The following is a 7,553-nucleotide window of genomic DNA, read 5'->3' as shown; positions in this document are numbered from 1 at the left end:
CTCATGTATTTCATGTATTCAAAGATGCCATCATTTATAAAACTTGTTACTTTAATATTAAATTTGGTGGCAATGCCACTTCATTGAATGTATGACAAAATTTTAAGATGTCTTCCACTTTCAGAGGAATCTTATGAAAGAGGAAATCCAGTTTTTTATTCTGCTACCAGCATGAAAGTGACTAAGCCAACCAGGGACTTTTGCTCTTTGTCCATTTCAGTGTATCATTTAGAGAGCACAGTCAGTGCTCAATAGAGGCATCAAGTGAAATCACCATCATGGCAACACAAATTGATTCCTTATGTGAAAAAAAATTCCCACACTGCTGATGGACAATTTAATATCGTAGTTTCCATGTTATTTCCCTGGAACCTAAAGTAGATTTAATTAGGTCCTGGTTCATTGTTCAATATGACTCCGAGTTTTACTATATCATTTTGTCATTGAATGAATAAATTACTCAGAAGCAATTAACATTAATGGCATGATTATAGTGATAACCCCCTCAATTGAGAGGTTTTCAGCTTCAAGTTATTGAATACACAACCCAAAGTGGACATTAATTATATTAGAGAATACAAAGTACAGATGCAGAGTGGTTCCGGGGTTGGTTCAGCATCTCAGTGGTACAATCCATGTGCTGGGTGTTTTCCACCTCCACACTTTGCTGCATTCCTATCAGCCCAGTGCAATTGCATATGTCCAAAATGGTCACAGCAATTCCTGGCACTGCAGGGAAACATGATCATGACCACACTGTCTGAAGGAGAAGAAGAGAATTTTCACCCTGAGTGTGCTTTTATTAAAGCAGAAAACCTTTCCACATGCTCAGACTTCACCCCGAGGACATTCACATTTCTTACTTTTTAGGAGCAATTAATTTTGTTTATTTGACAATAATTTATGATCATAAAGCTATGAAGTTCAGGAAATTACTAAAATATGTTTAAAAATAGCAGATGCAGTTCTTGCTTTCATATCTAATATCTCACAACAGACTGTTTTAACAAATAATTTGTGAAGTGCTAGTATAATCTCCAAAAATATGTCTAATTTAATCTATGAAGTGAAGAAACTAATATAAAATACTCATTAAAGAGTTAATGGGGTTCGGCTGAGGGGAGGGCCGTTGGCCGGGGCCTGCGGTACGCCGCTTCAGTGAGGGGCTCAACCACGGTCAACCGGCTTGTTGCTTTTCTGGTCGCCACTCCCCTGGCCGGCCCGACAAGACGCGCTAGTAGCGCGGCACCGATTTCTCTCGGGCTCGTGGGCGCTGCTCTGAGCAGCGTCACCCTTTATACCAGAAAGCTGGCGGGCACTATGGGGAAAAAACAAAACAAGAAGAAAGTGGAGGAGGTGCTAGAAGAAGAAGAAGAAGAATATGTGGTGGAAAAAGTTCTTGACCGTCGAGTGGTAAAGGGCAAAGTGGAGTACCTTCTAAAGTGGAAGGGGTTCTCAGATGAGGACAACACATGGGAGCCAGAAGAAAACCTGGATTGCCCCGACCTCATTGCTGAGTTCCTGCAGTCACAGAAAACAGCACACGAGACAGATAAATCAGAGGGAGGCAAGCGCAAAGCTGATTCTGATTCGGAAGATAAGGGGGAGGAGAGCAAACCAAAGAAGAAGAAAGAAGAGTCAGAAAAGCCACGAGGCTTTGCCCGGGGTTTGGAACCGGAGCGGATTATTGGAGTTACAGACTCCAGTGGAGAACTCATGTTCTTGATGAAATGGAAAAACTCTGATGAGGCTGACCTGGTCCCTGCCAAGGAAGCCAATGTCAAGTGCCCACAGGTTGTCATATCCTTCTATGAGGAAAGGCTGACGTGGCATTCCTACCCCTCGGAGGATGACGACAAAAAAGATGACAAGAATTAACTCTCCTGAGTACCAGCCCCTGTCACATCTGACTGTGGGTTTCAGGTGGGGAAAGAAGGAGTTCTACTTGTCTTGACACCATAGAGGGGGCTTGAGAAGATGTCCTTTGAAGAGCCAGTATAGTTTCTGTGCCCTACAGCAGCCCAAGTGCTTTAAAGCCGCTCCATGCTGTATAGTTTGCACACCCATCCCAGTGGAGGGGAAGGAGGGTCAGTGTTTCAAGGCAACACATTCTGAACTTTGCTGAGAAAAGCAAAGGGCCTTCTATGAAGGACAAAACTTGCAGAATGCGATGTGGGAGAGCAAAAGATACTGCAGATCTTCAAAGAGCATCTCCACAACCCACAGCCTTCTTCCCAATAGTGTTAACTCTGCATTTTTACAGCGTAGCATGTATGTAGTTTTTGGCTGTTTCTGGTGTGTTATTTGGGGTGGGAGGGATGGGGTGGGGAAGAAGGGAGATGGGTTAGGATCATTTTTGTTAAAATTTGGGGCCTGTTGGGGGGAAATGGTGAAAGAAAGGAAAGAACAACTAATGATGATTTGGTTCTGTGTCCAGAATATTTCATCCTTTCAAAAACTGTCATTGGCAACCTAAATGAGGACTGTGAGAGACTGTTTAAAAGCTGTGAATGCCTGAAACTTAGAAGCCAAGGTGTTGCCTGCCTGAGCTTAATGCTGTTCCCAAAAAGCATTAAGCTTTGGTAACTTCTTAACTTCCCAATTCAGAAGTTGCCAAAGCTGCCATTTGGGGGATGGAAACTGGTTGAGGAAAAGTCTTATTGGAGTGTATACACAGGCAGATCATTCTGTCTTAGAGGTGCTAATTCTTGAAATCGACAAGAAGACCCTTTCTTTTCCAATTTTGAAGTTATAAATGTCAGCTTCTCCATCCAAGCCACTGGCTCTGAAGTATTTGGGGAAGGGCAGAGGGTGGTATAGGAGATGGGAGAGTAGGCAAAGACAAGGGCCGGTGCTCTTAGGGTGGAAAACTCTTGGAGCCTCTGTTTTTTGAACTTTGAAACCATTGGTGGCAGGGTTCAGTCACTGACAGCACAAGTTCACTGAGTCACTTCAAGAGTTGAATGATTTCTGAAGCCCTGGTCTCAGGAGATTAAATTTTCATACTGGGGCAGTGGTTCACTTTAAAACAAAACACATTTTTTTAATCCTAAGAATTAACTAAAACCCAAAATGCTGTCTTGAATCATGAGATCCATCAGTTCTTGACATCATTTAGACCTACATCTAGAACTCCGTTGTAAAATCTTTTTAGGCATGTGTTAGGTTTCTGTGAAAACTTTTGTTTTTAAATGTTAAACTTCATACCAACACTGTCAGTTTTTGTCTTAATAAAACTATAGATTTATAAAAAAAAAAAAAAAAGAGTTAATGGTTAGTGAAGGAATGTCAAACTACTTTTTCTCCCCGTGAGTTTTATCATAGTGACATTAATCTATGAGCATTTACATAGAATTGATATTGATAGGGTACACATTTTTTGGGTACACATTTTTTATCTCTTTCTCTCTTTCTTTTCCTCCTTTCCTTCCTTCCTTCTTTCCTCTCTCCCTCCCTCCTTCCCTTTCTTTCTTTGCCATATAAGGTAAAATTCACAAGTTTGAGGAATTAAGATATGGGATATTTTGTGAGACATTTTTTGGCCTACCTACACAATGATTCACTCATTCATTTATTTACTTATGCATTTAATGAGTAAATACAACGGTTCAGGCACAGATGGTGGAGCTATAACAGCGAACTAAATAGGAAAAGTCTTGCATTCTTGGAGTTTGCATACTAGTACAAGGGTTGGCAAATTTTTTCCATAAGGAGCAGATAGTAAATGTTATTTGCAGCCACACAGGTCTCTCTGTTGGAACCACTGAACTCTGCTATTGTAAGCAGGAAAAGAACCCCAAATTCAAAAATGAATGGTGTGTGCAAATTCAAATAAAAATGTATATACAAAAAGACAAAACATGCTAGATTTCTCCCATAGGCTGTCATTTGCTGACCCTCATTCTAGACAGAAGACACAGTATATATATATATATATATATATATATATATATATATATATGCTTTTCAAATTCTTTTTCCTTATAGGTTATGACAAAATATTGAGTATAGTTCCCTGTGCTATGCAGTAGGTCCTTGTTATTTATCTATTTTATATATAGTAGTGTATATATGTTAATTCCAAACTCCTAATTTATCCCTGCTCCCCCCACTTTTGTAACTCTGTTTGTTTCTTAAAAGATACAAAAGAACTTCTTTACAAAACAGAAATAGACTCACAGCCATTGTCAGATTTAACTTGTACTCTGAGTAAAATAATTTATATCATAAGAAAGATAGGGTCTAACTTTCATTTAAAAATGATAGTCTCGGTTCTTTTGCTGAGAAATGATGTGAGGGGAAGTGAAACCAGAGTAGCCCATTAGGACGGTATTACAATAATGCAGGTAAAATGTGATGATGGCTTGGAACAGATGGTGTTGGTGAGGGGATTAGATGTGCCCTGTGAGAGAAAAGCGTAAATCAAGGATGAGCATTCAGTTTTCCACAACAGCATGTGGGAGAAAGTGTTTGCCATTAACTGAGAGGAAGACTTCAAGCTTCACCTGGAGGGAGGGAGACATGAGGAAGACTGAATGTGAACACGAGATGTTTTTTAGACATATTTAGAGTACATATCTGGAGTAGATATTTCGTCTTGGAAATATAACTTGGGAAGCCACCAGCAGATAGATGATATAAGACTGGATGATTTCAGTAGGACAGTGAGTATTTTAAAGAGGAGGTATCAAGGGACTGAGTTCTAGACATCCCAGAATTCAGAGGCCAGAGAGCTAAAGAAGATCAAACAAAGAAATCTGAGCAGAATCTATGGAGAGTAGGAGAAGAATCAAGAAAATTGCATCCTAGGAATCAACTGTAAAACATGTTTCAAGAAAGAAACAGTGTTAATTAATTCAAACACTGCTATGAGATCAAGTAAGATGGGGACCATGGACTGGCCTGAAGTTAGCAGCTCAGGGTCAATGGTGGTCTTGGTAGGGGATCTTCTGGTAAAGCCATGGAGTTGAGAGCATTTTAGGACCAGGTCAAGGAGAGAATTGTGAGCAGAATACAGTTTGAGGAGCTTTAAGGTAAAGAAAAGAAGATTAATGGGGGAGAAAAGGGAAGGGGATCTTGGATCAAGACAATTTTTTTTTTTTTTTGCTGTGAGCTTATACAGCTGTATATTTATAGAAATTCTTTTTTAAAAAAGGTAAAAGTTTGTGATGCATGAGAAAATGAGGGCAGATGCTAGAATAATATAAGTGGAATCTAGTGAAGAGAGGTTTTCTTTGGATAGAAGCATAGAAAAAAATAGTTCACAGTGGCAAGAAGGAAAGCCAAGTTTTTGGACAGATACAGGTAGAGTGATGGTTTTCATGGTGGAAATTTGTACAGTTCCCGTCTGATCTTTACTATTTTCTTTGTAACATAGGAACCAAGTCATTTGATGAGATAGATACTGGTAGGTAGGGAGAAGAGGTAGGAAAAAGATTGAAAATCATCTAGGGAAATAAAAAATCAAGACAGAAGGTAACTGTAGTATTAGTGGGGATAGATAACAGCCTGCTTGAAATTCTTGTTTAGCAATTAATAGTGAAGTCACGTGGCATGGTTTTGGGTTTTACTTGTGGGTGACAAGTATGAAAGTAGGCACAGAGCTAGATTTAACCAGGGTGAGGATTTTGCCAGATGTCTATGACAAAGGGAGAGCAAGGCAAGGGAATTAAGATTCAATGTTAGGAAATAAGTGTAACTTGATGAAGACAAAGGCCATGTTTATTTTGCTCACTGCCATGTATCAAGCACCTAGACGAGTGCCAAGTATGTGTAAACATAATGTTTGTTGAATGAATGAATGAAATCTAATGCCTAGAAATATCATTTGGGGGACACAGGAAAGCAGGAGGGCATTTCAAGTGAAAGAGTGAATAATGGTAGGATTCATGGATTGTGAGTATCAGCGACTTAAAGGAGATATTTAAATGTGGATGAGCTACTTATCATTCTTGAAGGCTTTTGTCCTCAAAAGTAAAATTGCATTATATAATTACATGGAATCACTTCAATAACTTATGAAAAATGTTTAGCACAGTGCCTCATACATAATAAGCACTCACTACACATTCTCTGTTATTGTTTTATAAAGGGGAATATGCATTATTTTTACTTTAATTCCTTGGCTTAAATAAAAAATGCTTGTTGGCATCATATACACCTGGATATTTCTATATATTATTACCAAAATCATACTTTTATGGCTAAAACAAAAGGTATCTTATTGAATTGAGAGGAAATATTAAATACACTATTCAGGGACTTCCAGAAAAATCAGAGTTCTTTTATTACTTAAAGTCAAATTTGCATAAAACCATCCTCTAAAATATTAGCATCCTATAGCATGTAAAACCTTCCTAAAAGTTTCTCTTCTAGGTTATATATTTTATCAACCTGTGTCTACAAATACTGTGAACTAGAGCCAACCATAGTGGTTGACAACATCAGCTTTAGTAGAATGGATTAGATTCCATGTAATTAATACAGATCTCTCTGAAAGATGTGCAGACTGATTAGGGTTGAACAAATATATAAGGAAGCTGTGTTCTTCAGCTTCTCCTGCTCACTTGCCATTTCCCCATCATTCACTTTTAATTAAAAGATTAGTGGATAGTTTTTGGGGAAAAAAAAAAAAAACAAGGGAAGAAGTTCCTGTCTCCTTCTATGGTTTCAGGTTGTGGAGTTATTAAAAGCAAGAACTTCTTGCCAGAAGGACTTGGATAAAATACAGATCTCATCTTTTCATACATGTGGCTTTTTTCTTGACCCCTGTATTGAAGATATAAATCGGTTAGAAACACGATGAGAATTACTCTATGCAATTAGGGTTTTAAGGTAGGTTGTGTGTGTGTGTGTGTGTGTGTGTGTGTGTGTGTGTGTGTGTGTTTTCCTGTTAGGTTTATATTTTGAATCTCTGCATTAAAGTAGGTCAGTCTTGCTCACTCCACTTTCCAGCCATCTCTAGGAATATTCAGCAGTCTCTTGATTTTCTTTATTCAGGTTAACTAACTACTAAACTCAAAAATACTTAGGTTCTAAGGACAGGAATGTATGAAAATTTTACAATGACTTGGAAAGAGCATTGAATTAGACATGAGACTCGGGTCTTTATTGTGTTTCAGCAGAAACATGTTGGGAATTTGTTTCCTTATGCTTTAAGTGAGAAGTTAATATTGAAAGTCTCCAATGGTCCTTCTAAAGTGAATATTCTACAAGGGTTACATGAATGTGGATTGATTACTGGAATTGATCTAAGAATGTATGCAGGTGTATCACAGGTCTCAAAGAGAGTGGAAAAGAAACGCTAAGGCTAGGTGTGTCATGTCTGTGTGTGTGTGTTTCTGGGTGTGTCTTTATATTTGGGAAGGGGACAGAGGGAAAGTCTAAAGTCAACTCTGGGGCATTAACTATGTTCTCGGCAAGAGGTAAATCCTAGATGATTTAAGACTCATCTTTGTCAGAATGCAGCTTGGGGAAACTGAAGAAGTACTTTCCTCCCTCATGAATAAGCTGAAGCAATTCCATTAGTGGTCCCTACTCTTGCCTCAACCTCA

The 7,553-nt window shown here is 38.7% G+C and overlaps 1 pseudogene; it reads left to right on the top strand.

The window, feature by feature from the left end:
* Positions 1 to 1,320: 1,320 nt before the first annotated feature.
* On the top strand, positions 1,321 to 1,878 carry LOC136122687 (chromobox protein homolog 1 pseudogene; annotated as a pseudogene).
* The last annotated feature ends 5,675 nt before the right edge of the window (positions 1,879 to 7,553 follow it).

Source organism: Phocoena phocoena, chromosome 4 (assembly GCF_963924675.1).
Source record: "Phocoena phocoena chromosome 4, mPhoPho1.1, whole genome shotgun sequence".
Classification (NCBI taxonomy): Eukaryota; Metazoa; Chordata; class Mammalia; order Artiodactyla; family Phocoenidae; genus Phocoena; species Phocoena phocoena.
The sequence above is the reverse complement of the archived record's forward strand: the minus strand, read 5'-3'. Positions and strand labels throughout refer to the sequence as shown.